The sequence below is a fragment of the Lynx canadensis genome, chromosome C2 (genome assembly GCF_007474595.2).
Source record: "Lynx canadensis isolate LIC74 chromosome C2, mLynCan4.pri.v2, whole genome shotgun sequence".
Taxonomy (NCBI): domain Eukaryota; kingdom Metazoa; phylum Chordata; class Mammalia; order Carnivora; family Felidae; genus Lynx; species Lynx canadensis.
The window spans coordinates 113,622,033-113,639,185 of NC_044311.2; positions in this window are offsets into that span (position 1 = coordinate 113,622,033).

Below are 17,153 nucleotides of genomic sequence, written 5' to 3' on the forward strand. Positions count from 1 at the left end.
GGAAGACATAGAAAATTTTGAACAGGCCCATAACCAGTAAAGAAATCGAATTAGTAATAAAAAATCTCCCCAAAAACAAGAGTCCAGGCCAGATGACTTTCCAGGAGAATTCTATCAAACATTTAAAGAAGGCTTAACACCAATTCTTTGAAGCTGTTCCAAAAATAGAAATGGAAGGAAAACTTCCAAACTCATACTACAAGGCCAGCATTACCTTGATTCCAAAACCAAAGACTCCACTAAAAAGGAGAACTACAGACCAATTTCCCTGATGAACATGGATGCAAAAATTCTCAGCAAGATACCAGCAAACCAGATCCAACAATACATTAAAAGAATTTTTCATGGGGCGCCTGGGTGGCTCAGTTGGTTGGGCATCCAACTTCAGCTCAGGTCATGATCTCGCAGTCCCTGAGTTCGAGCCCCACATCGGGCTCTGGGCTGACAGCTCAGAGCCTGGAGCCTGTTTCGGATTCTGTGTCTCCCTCTCTCTCTGACCCTCCCCTGCTCATGCTCTGTCTTTATCTGTCTCAAAAATAAATAAATGTTAAAAAAAATTAAAAAAAAAAAAGAATTTTTCATGATGACCAAGTGGGATTTATACCTGGATTCAGGGCTGGTTCAATACCCACAAATCAATCAATGGGATACAACACATTACAAAGAAAGAATAAGAATGTGATCCTTTCAATAGATGGAAGGAAATCTTTTGAAAAAATACAGCATCCTTTATTGATAACCCTCAAGAAAGTAGGGATAGAAGGATCATACCTCAAATTCATAAAAGCCATATATGGAAGACCCACCACTAATATCATTCTCAATGGGGAAAAACTGAGAGCTTTTCCCCTAAGGTCAGGAACATGACAAGGATGTCCACTCTTACCACTGTTATTCAACATAGTGTTGGAAGTCCTAGCCTCAGTAATCAGACAACACAAGCAAATAAAAGGCATCCAAATTGGTAAGGAGGAAGTCAAACTTTCACTATTCACAGACCATATGATACTGTATGTGGAAACCCAAAAGATTCCATCAAAAAACTGCTATAACTGATCCATGAATTCAGCAAAGTTGAGGGATATAAAATCAATGTACAGAACCAGTTGCATTTCTATACATCAACAATGAAGCATCAGAAACGAGAAATCAAGAATTGATCCCATTTACCAATTACACCCAAAACCGTAAGATACCTAGGAATAAACGTAACCAAAGAGGTGAAAAAATTATACACTGAAAACTGTAGACAGCTTATGAAAGAAACTGAGAAAGACACAAAAAAATGTAAAAACATTCCATGCTAAGGGATTGGAAGAACACATATTGTTAAAATGTCGACACTATCCAAGCAATCTACGGACTTCAAGCTACATTATAATGTTGTATCATCAAAACAGTATGGTACTGGCACAAAAACAGATACATAGACCAATGGAACAGAACAGAGAACACAGAAATGGACCAATAAATGTATGGCCAACTAATCCTTGACAAAGCAGAAAAGAATATCAATGGAAAAAGTCTCTTCAGCAAATGTTTTTGGGAAAATTGTAGGAGCAACATGTGAAAGAATGAATCTGGACCGCTTTCTTACACCATACACAAAAATAAACTCAAAATGGATGAAAGACTTAAATGTAAGACAGGAAACCATCAAATTCCTAGAAGAGAAAAACAGGCAACAACCTCTTTGACCTTGACTGCAGCAACTTACTTGACATGTCTCTGGAGGCAAGGGAAACAAAGCAAAAATGAACTATGGGACCTCATCAAGATAAAAAACTTCTGCACACTGAAGGAAACAATCAGCAAAACTAAAAGGCAACCTGTGGAATGGTAGAAGATATTTGCAAATGACATATCAGATAAAGGGTTAGTATCCAAAATATATAAAGATCTTCTCAAACTCAATACCCCAAAAAACAAATAATCCAGTGAAGTAATGGTCAAAAGATATGAATAGACACTTTTCCAAGGAAGGCATCCAGATGGATAACAGGCATATGAAGATATGCTCAACGTCACTCATCATCAGGGAAATACAAATCAAAACTACTATGACATTCCACCTCGTGCCTGTCAGAATGGCTAAAATTAACAACTCAGGCAACAACAGATGTTGGTGAGGATGCGGAGAAAGAGGACCTCTTTTGCACTGCTGGTGGGAATGCAAACTGGTGCAGTCACTCTGGAAAACAGCAAGGAGGTTCCTCAAAAAAATTAAAATTGAACTACCCTAAAACCCCAACAATTGCACCTCTAGATATTTATCCAAAGGATATACGAGTGCTGTTTGAAGGGGCACATGCACCCCAATGTTATAGCAGCACTATCAACAATGGCCAAAGTATGGAAAGAGTCCAAATGTCCACTGAATGATGAGTGGATAAAGAAGATGTGGTATATATATACAATGAATATTATCTGGTGATCAAAAAGAATGAAATATTGCCATTTGCAACGATGTGGATGGAACTATATATAGTATATTATGCTAAGCAAAATAAGTCAGTCAGAAAAAAACAAATATCGTAAGACTTCACTGATATGTGGCAATTTAAGATACAAAACAGATGGAAGCAAAATAATATAAAGAACAGAGAGGAGACAAACCATAAGAGACTCTAAATACAGAAATAAACAGGAGTGCTGGAGAGGTGTTGGGTGGAGGATGGGCTAACTGAGCAAGGGGGCATAAGGAGGACACTGTTGGGATGAGCAATTGGTGTTATATGTAAGTGATGAATCACTAAATTCTACTCCTGAAACCATCATTACAGTATGTTAACTAACTTTGATTTAAATAGAAAGAAGAAAGAAAGGAGAAGAAAGAAAGAAAGAAAGAGAGAAGAGAGAAAGAAAGAAAGAAAGAAGAAGAAAAGAAAGAAAGAGAAAGGAAATAGAACATACAGAACTTGCGGTTCATCACTGTTAGTAATCGCTTGTGAGTATCTTTACTTCAAGTAAAGGAATAGTCTTTACAATGTCTCTCAGTAAAACTCAGTATCATGAATACATTTGATATGTCAAGGTTTTAGTAAGGTAGATCTAGTTTTCAAGATATCGCTAATGTCTTGTTTTGTTAACACATAATTTTCCTTTTTTCTCTGTATTGAGTGGATTCCTTTGAAACCTAAATGTTTATTTTGCCTTCTGTTTAAGCCTACATCAACCCGAGAAAGGGGATTTCTTGAAATGGAAAAGCTCATGATAGTTTAGTTTAAGATGGACATACCAAAATCAAGTCTTCCATTTGTGCTTCATTGATCTTTTGAAGTGATTTCCAAGAAAATCGGGCCCATTTACTTTCAAAATTAAACACCAAACAAAAGAAATTATACATTATTCAAAAGGGATTTTTGTTGTTGCTTTTTAGGAATCAGTGCCTTTTGATTTTGCTAAGGGCAAATAATGACAGTTTTTGGTGTAAATTCAGAAGCACCAGAGTAGCATAGAAATAAATTATGTCTTTATGCATAACTGTTTGGTATATTCTTTTAAATATAATCCTAACCATGAAGACTGGTTTCTTTCTTTGAAATTTTGCTAGTTGTGGCATAATTCTAAGGAACTCTTATCACAGGAAAAATAGTCATCCATCCTATTCTTTCCCATATCTTAAATTCACCCTCTTTTCTCGATGCTTGCTGAAATATTCATAACAGAGTAGACAGAAAACTACTCTTTAGGTCAATTGTGAAAGAAAAGAGATTAAATTTCAAAAATTGATTCAGGCAATACTAACAGTATCTACCAAATTAAAATACCCCCCCCCCACACACACAAAGAATAATATGGGATATTAGATCCTTTTGTAGTTGTCCCTAACAATTTTTCTCAAAAATTTCCCATAGATTCAGGACTTTTCTACTGTGGTAAAATATATACATAACATAAAATTTACTGTTTTAACTATTTTTAAACATACAGTTCAGTGACATTAAAGTACATTCGCATCGCTGTGCAGCCATTACCATTATCCGTCTCCTGAACCTTTAGTCTTAGCCTGAAAGTACGCAATTACTAGACAATAACTTCCCTTCCTCGGTCCCTGACAATCACCATTCTACTTCTGGCTCTATGAATTTGACTCATCTAGGTACCTCAGAGAAGTGAAACCATGCAGGGTTTGTCTCTTTATGACTGGTTTATTTTAGGTAGCGTCATGTTCGCAATGTCCATGTTGTACCATGTGTCGGAATGCCCTTCCTTTTTAAGGCTGAATATTCTATTGCATGTACATACCACATTTTGTTTTTTCCTTTCATCTATTGATGGGCACTTCAGTTATTTCCACCCTTTGGCTATTGTGAATAATGCTGCTGTGAAGACGGGCATGTGAGTATCTGTTCGAGTCCCTGCTTTCAATTCTTTTGGGTATATATCTAGAAGCGAAATTGCTGGATCATATGGTAATTCTATTTTCAGGTCTTTGAAAACTGCCATCCTTTTTTCTATAGCTAATTCAGAGCTTAAAAAAAGTTACAATGTATAAAATCAAAAGAAGTAAAAAAGACAAGTTTGTATGCCCACTGTAGATTGAAAATTTTATGCTAAAAGAGCCTTAAAATTAATTATTTACCTACTCCATTATTTTATAATGACATACACACGTTGGTGTCCTGATTCCCAGGCCAATGGTCCACAAACCCACTCTTTAGTTTTGTGTTTAAAACTTGGTTACAATTTTAGAACAAAAAAACACTTAAGCTTGGATGACCTATAGAGATAATTTATTTTTGCTTTGTAGCACCTGAGACTTTTCTTATATATATTGCAGGGGCAATGCGGCTTGTTTTGGCTTTTGATATCTTTTACTAAAATACCTGGCACCAGTTTAAGGACTGCTGTTGTCTGGAGAATTCTTAACCTCAGGATCAACACCTCCAAATTAATTTCTATACTAAGGAAATTACACTCACACAAAAAGCAGTCTACAATGTATAACCACGGTGAATTCCCCTTGAATCCTATAAATATGTAATTAAATTACTTCCATTTCAAACATAGTTTTTGTTCTTTTTCAGAAGCATTATAGCAATATTAATGAACTTCTACACATCCTTTACTAACTAGGACCATAAGCACCTTCACAGATTGGACGATCTGATTAAAATAAAAATGAATTGACATCCTGACTTGGTGGTTTGCATTCTTCAATAGACTTTCCTTCAAGTTAATTAATGTGTGAATACTTGACTGTGGTTTCAATTAACCTATAGGGTTCTTGTTGCTGTATTTTTCATAAAACAGCATGAAACACTCATATTTTTAAAATTCTCAGATACATCTCCTTTAAATATAAGTAAATAAATAATAAATGTGAAATGATAATCAGATATTCTGAAAAACTTAACTTTCTCATTTTCTGAATTTTAATTATAAATACTGCATGTGATGGTTTTTATTCATAATAAAGACTCTGGAGTTATAATGTATCATGGTTTTATCATAGATACATGGTTTAAAGGAATTCTTTTAAAAATATAAGTGGGCATGCTCAAAATAGATGTGTTTGACTGGAAATACTGAATAACAAATTATATACATCAGTCTTTATCAAACTCAAATATAAATTATTCAGAATCATTAGTTTCTATGAAAATGAGATACATCTAAATCTTCAACTTATTTTCTCTCATCACCCACTGAAATATCCTATTGTATCACAGGAGAGTCCTATCAAATTTTAATTAAATTATTATTTTTGCATGTATTTATCTCTCTCCTTTACCAAAATGTGCAGTCTATGCCAGCAGTGACCACATCAACTTCATTTATTGCATTATCATCAGTGCCTAGCACAGCCCACACATCTTAGATGTTTAAGAAATATTTTCTGATTGAATAAAAACATATTTTTAGATCAACTGCCTGATTTCCTTTAGGCTCCCCTGCCTTACTTTTTTCAGACATGGTGTAATAACTTAAAAAAAATCATGTAGCAGGAACCCATGCTAAATTGCATGACTCACATTAAATTTCTGCTGTTATTCAAGGCAACTGTTCTTGCACCTGGCATTCTGCACAGCACTGGTTTACCTCTCAGTGTTAAAAAGAATTGATCACTTGATCGTTTTTGCGAAAGACTCAAGCTGTTAGACCAAGATTACTTTGGGGATGCTATTAGAGCCTAGCAGGTGAAAAAACAAAGCCATTTATTTAACACAGTTTCTTACTGATAGTTACAGCAACTCTAGATGTGCACATTAATGAGGCAGGCTGCCTAGTTTGTGCCAAAAATGATGCATACCTATGAAATTTTTGTGCTGTTTGCACACAAAAAATGAGATTCCTACTAGATGTATAACAACAAAGCAATCCTTTCTCCCCATTGGATGGAATACTCAGTATGGTGCATCACAATTACAGTATTGGGAAAACAAATCAAAAGGGCATATTTCATTGATGGAAGGGAATTGAGTAACGTCTCCTACAGAGATACCTCACTCAGTGTGCTTCATTGAGCTAATAGGGTCAACATAAGCATACATAGATGCATTTTAGTGTAGATACCAGCTAAGCAGTTGGAGAATGTATAAGGGGAGGTAGTAAAGATTGACAAGCAAATAAAATGTTATTGCTTACTTAATTACATTTCTCCTTACACTATAAATTATACTATCTGAGATTATGTCCTACATAGCTGATTCCTCTGATCTCATTTAGAATTTCATATATTGTCGTTTAAATATATTTTATTTCCTCAAGGTACATTTACCAAATGCAGTTTGAGTTAATGCAGAGCAAATTTCACATGGTCATAATCTTGGATCAGACAATATGAGAGGTTAGAATCTTAGATTCACCACTTGAAACAAAGACATCTGACCTCACCCTTTCTTTTAACCAATGTTCAAAGTCTGTTTTCATCAAATCTATAAAAATATTTAAACATTTATTAATATTTTCCATGGGTATTAATTAATATGTGAGTAAATAAAGTTGCTAAAGAATTCATACAAATTTGTAGAGTTCTTATATTTTAGAAAATTTTTTCTCACTTAAAAAACTTCCCACTAAAATCTCCAAAATTGAAAGACAAGTTTAATATAAGACAACTAGTCAATACGAGAAATTTTACAAAACTAGCTTTAGTACTTTGACAAAGACCTATTGTGATCTGAAAAATCACCTACAATTATCTCACACAAATATAACTGTATATTTCACCCTTAAAAGTATTAACCTTTACTATTTAAACATTGTAATCCCTTATTTTGAGAACTGGTAGAGAGAACCTATAATGACCCCATTGATTCATAGCCTCCTATAATCCCCCTACCTTTATGTGTGGGAAGAACCTGTGACATGCCTCTCGTCAATAGAATATGGCAAACATGACAAAATGTCACTCCTGTGATCACAGTGAGTTGTATAAGACTCCTTCTTGGCTGACTGAAAAACAAGAGAGACTTCCGTTGGTTTCAAAGAAATTGCCACGATATAAGACAGCTATGAAAGGGCTGAATGCCAAGGAACTTCAGAGGAACTGAGAGCAGCCCCTCACCCAAGTGAGCACTTTAGTCCTACAACCACAAGGGACTGAATTCGGCCAACAGCCATTGGAGTTTGGAAGAAGATCCTGAGCTCAAAAAGGAGCACAGCCCAGACAACACCTTGACATCAACCCTGTGAGACACCAAGCAGAAGATCCAATTAAACTGTCCTTAGACTCCTGACCCGCAATAACACTGAGAAAATAAATAGGTATTGTTTTAAGCTTCTAAGTCTGTGGTAATTTGTTATTAGCCTAAAAAACCAATAAAATAATTATAGAAAGTAACATATCTTATATACAGAAATCATTGCCGAATTTTGTAGAATTGGTCGTTTTATGTAATAAAGTACTTACATAGCTTCTTTAATAGTAAAAAAAAATTATTCTTAGGAAGTTTTATTTATGATAGTTTAAAATTTTTAACTCAATGAAGTTCAGTCAAATCATATCAGAGTCACATAACCAAGGTTCTTATTTAACTAAAAACAGTCACATACTAGAGGGTGACAGGAACTCTACTTTCCACGAGAATGCATTTCAAGACAGCTCTGTCTTTTCTGTTTACACCTGTAGTCTATCAGCAAGAATTAAAAATTAATTTTCCTGCATATAGAAAATAGCTAATAACATTTTAGTTTTTCTCATGTTCTCACTTAGGCTTAAAAAATTTATCCCCCCCTCTTTTTAAAATTTTCTGTTCATGGTCATTGACCACCTGTTTTGCTCCCATTCTTTAATATTTGCATTTTCATTCCCTTGTTAATTGCCTAATTTTTTAATATATTGCTCAATATCTAAATTGTTGAATGTTGTTGACATAACATTGTTTAGAATAGTGTTTGTTATTAAGTCTTTAGTGCTTATAAGATCAGTAAGTGACAATATCTCTTCTATTTATGATGTTGATAATTGTGTGTCTTCTCTCTCTCACTCTTGCTCTCTCACTCCCTGCCTAGTTAGTGGTATATCAATTTTGTTAACCTTTCCAAAGAACCAGCTTTGACTTTATTAGTTTTCTGTATTGTGTGTCTGTTTTCTATTTCATTGACTTCTGGTCTTATTGTTCCTTCTTCATACTTACACTGGTTTTATTTTGGTCATCTTTTTATAGCTTTGTAACTTTAAGTTATTTATTTAGATATTTCTTTTATATTATAAGCATTTAAAACTCCACATGTCCCTGTAAGAGCTGATTCACTTGTATTTCACAAATTTGGGGGTGATGTTTTAATTACTCACTTCGACGTATTTTGTAATTCCCTTGATATTTTTCCTTTGGATTATTTAAAGTGTGTTGTATAATTTTCCCTGAGTATCTTATTGCTATTGATTTCTAATTAGTCCCATTTTAGTCAGAGAATATCTGCTACATTATGTCAATCTACTTAAATGTGTTCACACTTGTTTTATAGCCCAGCATATAAATTAGTTTCTCCAATGGCTCTAACATTTTCCTTTTTTGTTAAAACATAGTTTGACTATCATGTACCAAGATTTAGCTTTCTTTGTATTTATTTTGTTTGGTATTTGCGGATCATCTTGAATCTGTAAATCGTTTTTTTTTTTTTTAATCAAATATGGGGAATTTTTGCCTTTATTTTTCTCACTTATTTGCTGTCCCATTTTCTTTCTCCTATCTTCTGGAGACTCAAATATACTTTCGATATTGACCCATGGGACCTTAGGCACCAGTCTTTTATTTTCTTTGTTCTTTAGATTGTAATACAATCTATTGATCTATTTTCAAATTCAGTAATTCTCCTATCATTTCCAATCTACTGTTAAGCCCAACCAGTGAATTTTTAAATTCATATATTTTATTTTTCTCTCCTATAATTTCTGTTGGGATCTTTTTACACCCTTTAGCAAAGTTAGAATAATAGCTTTAAAATGCTTATATGTTAATTTCAAAATCTAGGTCATTCTGGGACAAATCTCCATTATATACATCTTCTTGAGTTTAAGCTGTATCAAGCTATTCTCTCTCTCTCTCTCTCTCTCTCTCTCTCTCTCTCTTTTAAGTTTGTTTATTCACTTTTAGAGACACAGAGAGATAACCACCAGGGGAGGAACAGAGAGAGAGAAAGAGAAAATCCTAAGCAGGCTCCACACAGTCAGCATGGAGCCTGACACAGGGCTCGAACCCATGAACCATGAGATCATGACGTGAGCCAAGATCAAGAGCCGGACACACCAGACTCAGCCACCCAAGTGCCCCTCAAGCTATTCTTATGTCAAGTAATTTTGAATTATATTCTAGACAGTATGATTGATACATTGTAAGGCTGTGTATTATGTTATACTCGTCTGAACATACTTTTTAAAATTTTTTTTGGAGGTCAGTGACTTGGCTGAATGGCTGAATTCAAACTACAAACTTTCTCTTTGGGGTGTGCATGATGTGAAATCTCAGAACAGTTCTGTCAGTCTTAGTATGGCTGTTGGAATCTGTGCCCCCACACATGCAATTCGGAGATTAGCCAGAGATTAGGATGGAGTTTATACACAGAATTTAGGGCTTCCCTTTGTGGCTCTCTTTTCTACTATTTCTTATCCCTCACTTTCCAATTGTGGTTGTTCTGCTTATGTCTACTAGTAGGACTGAGTGTTCTCTTTCCCAGTTTAGGTGCTTAGCATGGCACAGCCTACAAACTGATCTGAAGCAAAACTCTAAAAATGGGAATTCGTCCAGTGCAGTTCTCTTCCTCCAGGTGTCAACCCTCCCCAGGATAAGTCTCATTTTAGTATATCTCCAGAGCCTTTAGGTAGTTTTTAATTTTTTTGTTGTTGTTGTTTTAAATTTTTACAAAATATTTTATCCATGGTTTATAGGTGCTATTTGCAGAACTGGTCAATTAGAAGTTACTCAGTGATTATAAAAAGGAGAAGTTCTTATTGCTAACTTAAAATCCACATTAGTAATGTACCTTTTTTCTCATTCATTCATTTATTCACTCATTCATTCATTTGTTTCTTCATCCAATAAATACAGAATGTTTTTAGGGGAAATAACCATTCTGGTAAATGTGTAAAATACTGAATAAGACAAACACTATATGTACAAACTTATAGTGTGTTAGGAAATTTAAAGCACTTAAATTGACCTTCTTAGTCTCTGAACAGTAGACTCCATCTGAGTATTGTCTTAAGTCTAGCATAGAATGCCAGACCCTTCTATTAGTTTATGTGATTTTTTTTCTTGTCAGTCTTATTTCCATGATCTATGCTATACATAGTTGCAGTAATACTGGAAATCATGTATATTACTAAATATTTCTTTCAAATGTAATAATCTATTTTTAATTAGACTTATAAACCAATATAAGATATAATATTAATACCATATTGCTAATGGTTAATACTTACTCCCACTTTCTGCCCTTCCACCCCCTATAACCCCAAGTCACACATCATGAACAACAACAATAAAGGAGTTTCCTTCTACTACTAACAGGTTAACATTCTCTTCAGGAAAAACTAAGCCAACTTGTATCATATATAATCATCTTCTAATGACTTTGAGTTACTTTCTAATCCCAAAATAGCTACTTTAATTACTTCAAGTTAGAGATCCACCTCTGTTTTTAATTTTAAATTCATCAGAGTAAGTTGCCTCTATTTGTCATTGAAAACTATGCAGGGATGGAACAAACGGTTTCAACAGATTTGTTTTTATTAACAATTTCTTTCAATGCACATTTTTCCAAAAATTTGAACACAATAAAACGTAAGACCTCAATTTCTTTTTTCTCAAATTGACAAGAGTTACAATATATTTCTCTGGCGTTGCTAATAATTTTCTAATGTAAGAAATAAAAGCAAAACAAAAATAATAGAATCCCTTTTAGCTGAAGACCACATGAACATTGGTCAGGATTTAGGATTTGTTTGATGATATGTTTAGTCACCATTTTATAAGCAAGCATTAAATAACCTGATCCAGGTCACCTCTGAGTTGAAGGTTGGCCAGTCTATTTTTAAAATTTAAAATCATTGTATAAAAGCTATGTTGGCATGCCAAATGAGTTTTTCCAGCCCATTCTCACTGTTATCAACTAACATCTTTCAATCGACAAATTGCACTTTGGCATGAACAGAAGGATGGACTTCTGCCACTTTTTTCAGTCCCTACTAAAATAGCTATGAACATATGCAGTATGTTGTTCATTTTTAGAGCTTGAGGATGGCAGGTTTAATGGTACTAAAAGGCAATGAATGGATGGTGAGCTGAAGACCAAAAATGCTTAGCGGGAGATGTACAAGGTCATTTAGGAAGGCCTGTGTATGCCAGGCTGGGATTCTCGGACATGTCATATTTCAGTTTCATCCCACAGGTTATCATTGCCTTCCTTGTTAACCTTGCCTAATTAAAACATGTTAGCAAGAAAGGAGAGATTAGATTTTTTTTCTATAGGGCTTCAAACATGGAACCAATGTAGGGGAAACAATAGGTACCCTGATTTGGAATGGACTGAGGCTCACTTTCTAATGATGACAGCTGTCCAAAAATGAGATACATTGGAGGTTAAGTTCTATACTCACGGATGTGTACTGACTGAGGCTGTATCATTTTAAGGAGCTTTTATAATAAAAAATTAAGCAAGTGATGGGAGCTATTTGTTAGATGGGGATTAGTATATTATTTGATGTATGCTAATGTGTCCTCCAAGGTGTCCTCTAAGGTATACTTGCTGCACACAAAAATATCATTTTCATAATGCATTAAAATAGTTTTAATTTACTTAGTTTTCCATTGTGGCCTTTCTAAAATACTATTCTTGTGGTCCCTATATTTATAAACTAATCTAAAAATGAAATATGTAAGACAAGATTCAATATGACAAATGTGTTGGATAAGTCTTTTAAGTCGTTCTGCAGTAACTAATTACTTAGCTAATTAAGCCTTTAAACAATAACAACCTTTAAATATCCCTTTAGTGTGATTCAGCAGTTTGATGATGTCTTTAAAGTCTAGGGATTTTTATCTTTCTGCTCCACCATTTTCAGTGTAAGACTTGTTATTGTCAAGGTTTTGTTTTGTTTTTTTTTTTCTTGCTTTTTGCTTTAGAGTAACAAGATTGCTGCTAATTTCCAGATAGCCGATCCTCTTTCATCAGTATCCAAACCTGGGAGGGTGGAAGGGGCAAGGCAAACTCTTTCCCCAATGCTTATGTCTTTTGTCATGATGTAAAACATTTCCCAGAAGCAACCATAAGAATTACCTTGAACTACCATCAGTGAGAACTAGGTCATATGGCTGTTCTTAGAACAAAAACTGCAAAGAACAGAATTACCATGATTAATCAGGTTACAGTTTCTCAACCAGGAGCAGTACTACTCTTTAAAGGGGTATTTGGAAGTTTTTGACAGCATTAAAAAAAAAAAAAAGTTTATTTATTTATTTTTAGAGGGAAAGAGCAAAAGAGCAAAGGGTGGGGGGAGAGAAAGAGGAAGAGGGAGGGTCCTAAGCAGGCTCTGCACTGACAGTGCAGATCCTGACCCGGGGCCTGATGTGGGCCTGAACTCGTGAACTGTGAGGTTATGACCTGAGCTGAAACTAAGAGTCAGATGCTTAACCAACTGAGCCACCCAGAAGGTCCTGACAGCATTTTTTTTTTTAATTGTTACTGTGCCTTGGACATAAAGGTGAATTTGAATTGAAGAGGCCAAGAATGGTAAACGAGATGCTGGTGGCAGAACATTGTGCTTCAAAAATCTCACCGAAAGCACTAGTTTAGGCAAAAATACCTTCCCTTGGAGCTAGGCACACTACTGCCTGAACAAAATTACATTTATCGTGGTAAGAAAAAAAAAAAAAGATTGCTTTGTGATGGACAAGAAATTGTGTCTGCCATGAAAGGGAGCAGAATTTGTCACCCCAAAATATGCCCCTTTGACATAAGGATTATGTTAGGCTGAAATAGCAGACATAGGAAAAGCTCTGAAAACAGAGTAAAAGTTACCTTCTGGTAGAGATTATTTATACTTATACGGGGAATCTCCACATGTAAAGGGTGTCTCCTTTCTATACAGGAAGAGGAAGAGGATTAACTAACTCATCAATGGAGAAAGCTTGTACTTAAATCTGCATGACAACCATACCCCTGCTTCCTGTGCTTTGCCTGATAACTTCTCATAACTGGCTCCCCAACCCCAGTATCTTTTTTCTTAATCTAGAGATGGTATTTAAGGTGATGGCTTGGCCCATTTTAGGGAGTTACTCAGTTTTCCTGGGTACCTTCCATGTATACAGGACATATACACGTTATTAAACTTGTGTTTGTTTTAAATCTTGTTAATCTGTCTTCTGTTATAAGGAGGATCTCACCCAGGAAGCTAGAAGGGTAGAGGGAAATTTATTTTTCAGTTTCCTACAGCCACAGTTTTTATGCTTTTTTTCCACGATTATTCCTTTTTTTTTTTTTTTTATTAATTTTTTTTCAACGTTTATTTATTTTTGGGACAGAGAGAGACAGAGCATGAACGGGGGAGGGGCAGAGAGAGAGGGAGACACAGAATCGGAAACAGGCTCCAGGCTCTGAGCCATCAGCCCAGAGCCTGACGCGGGGCTCGAACTCCCGGACCGCAAGATCGTGACCTGGCTGAAGTCGGACGCTCAACCGACTGCGCCACCCAGGCGCCCCTATTCCTTTGTTTTTATAAAACTCTGAAACTACAAACTGTAAATATCTTGTGGAAGATACTATATAACACTTTGTCTTGCTATTGTTTTGCATAGTGCTCTACATTTCTGCAACAAATATTGGTTGATGGTGTTGGCAATGTCATGTGTGAGGGGTTATAGATTAGCCTGAAGAGAAAAGTAAGTGTATCTGCTGATTATAAATGCCAAAACATTACTCATATATTTGAAGTTAGCTTTATCCAAAAGGTTTATCATGAGCTTGAACTTTGATTTGTTTCATTTCATATAATAAATGTTTGATGCTTTTGAAAACTAAATCCTGATCAAAGATAAGTCTAAAAGTAATATTTCTCACTTTTATTAAAACCTTTTATGAGAGTAAAATGGAATTTTGATATAAAATAAATTGAAGGGGGATTTTAATAACACATGGAAACTTTTACCAAGATCAATTTTAAAGCTACCTGAAGCAGTGATGGGAAATATGCTCCAATATTCAGATAAATACTAAGTAAATGTTAGGATATGTAAACTATTATTATAGGCAGTATAAAAACACTATTGTTAGGAAAGTACCCCCAAAAGCTATTAAAATGTTGAATTCATTTGTTAAAGTGTTTTAACTATTTCTGATAATTGTCCACTTGATAAAATTACATTACATTGTAACTAGACCTTAAAAGAACTTGAGGTTCACTCCAACACTTCTATAAGTACTTCTCCTTTATCCACCAAAGAAAAACACCTTGACTACTCAACTATGCATCCCAATTGTGTAGGCTTCTAGATTCTCGCTCTATAACCTATTTTATGATAAACTTAATAAATATATCTTTTATCAGCACATGGTGAAAAACGTTCCTGATATTAATATATTTAATATTTTATCTAACTCTTATTTTCCTATATTAAATTACACTTATAAAACTATCTTTGTTCTCACCTAGCCCAGTTATGTACAATTAGTTGCTTAATAAATGCTTTTTGAGTATGATACTGATAAATTAACTTTTCAAATATAGTAATGATTCTCAAGTCACCTGAAAATACTACCTAAACAAAAAATAAGGTACTCTACTCACATGTGCAATCAAGACTGTGTTTAAATAACTTTGAAGAAAATAAGATTAAATCTAGAAGGATCTGATATTTATTTTTGCCAAGTTTTAATATTCATTCACATTCACTTGATGTTAAACTGTGAAGGTAGACATAAAAAAATAATTTGTAAAATCAAATAATTAGACCAGAGTCATTACATGGATATCATAGTGTTAAAAAAGAAACAACAAATCCAAATTGGAGTCACTTGCTCCCATGACCCTGGGACTCTGTGACCTTTCAACAATCTGAAATTTTCTGGTCAGCAATAGTGAGGTAATCTGCATGATAAAAATTTTGCTGATCCCGTGAAGCCAAAAGAACATGTTCTGGTCTGAAACAATCCTTTCCCTTCTTTTGCTAGTAATTCCTTGCCTCACCCTCCTTCCTATAAAAACTTTCTATTTTGTACAACTCCTCAGTGCTTACGAGGTGGGATGCTGTCCCATTCATGAATCATTGAAGAGAGCCAATTAGATCTTCAAATTCACTCAAATGAATTTTTATTTTGGGGCAATAATCAACTAAATATGTAATATAATAGCAAGGTAATTTTTATTATCAGATTTATATTTTTTTCATAAATAAATGTATTTTAGAAACAATACTTGGCCTATGGCATTCCATACTTTATAAGGAGTTATATACTATCCTAAGCTACATTGTCATTTTTTACTATTTTATTTATAATATTAGTATAAAAACAATATATATAAAATAATTCTCTTATACACAAATAAAAATATAACTTCTCAAAAATTAATTTAAAAATGTTTATCAGTTCCTTAAACACAAGAGAGCAGTTTTGTTGCTACTGTATAATTTCAGAAAATCAGATATGACCATAGGGTGATTAACTATACATTTGTAACTTGATGCTTCTTTAAAAATACCTTGTCTTTCCATAATTTGGCTATTATGGAAAGAGCCTAAATGTCCATCAACTGATGAATGGATAAAGAAATTGTGGTTTATATACACAATGGAGTACTACATGGCAATGAGAAAGAATGAAATATGGCCTTTTGTAGCAACATGGATGGAACTGGAGACTGTTATGCTAAGTGAAATAAGCCATACAGAGAAAGACAGATACCATATGTTTTCACTCTTATGTGGATCCTGAGAAACTTAACAGAAACCCATGGGGGAGGGGAAGGAAAAAAAAAAGAGGCTAGAGTGGAAGAGAGCCAAAGCACAAGAGACTCTTAAAAACTGAGAACAAACTGAGGGTTGATGGGGGGTGGGAGGGAGGGAGGGGAGGGTGGGTGATGGGTATTGAGGAGGGCACCTTTTGGGATGAGCACTGGGTGTTGTATGGAAACCAATTTGACAATACTTCATATATTGGAAAAAAAAAACCTTGTCTTGATACATGGTTATCAAAAAGATTCAATTTTTAATTCAGTTCTTATATGTGAAAAATATATTTGCTATAGGAGTTCATTTCTGAGATGCTGAAGTTTATAGAAAGAGGTTTCAATTGATAAAATACTTCACAAAACCATGCAAAGTTTTAGCCAAGAAGTTGCCACACCACTGACGCTTGTCAAAGGCACTGTGTGGCAACTGTGTTTTCTCTAAGAATTACGACTCTAGTCTGTAAACTTGACTTGACCCTCTTCCCTTCTAAATATTTGCTTCTGGAATGAGAACTTAGTAATGGCAGCCTCAAATTCATTTCCACTTACACCTTTGAGTCAGTTTTACATACTGTATTACCCTTCCCAGAATTATTGTGTGAATGCATTATTCTTCCTGCACCCAAAGTAAAAAATCAAAATAGTCATTCAATGATTTTTTTAATCAAATTCATTTAATATTTTTTGTAATTTTATTCCATAATAGCCACTGAAGATGTAATAATGAGCAAAACAAACACCTATCCTAGCCTACCTGAGG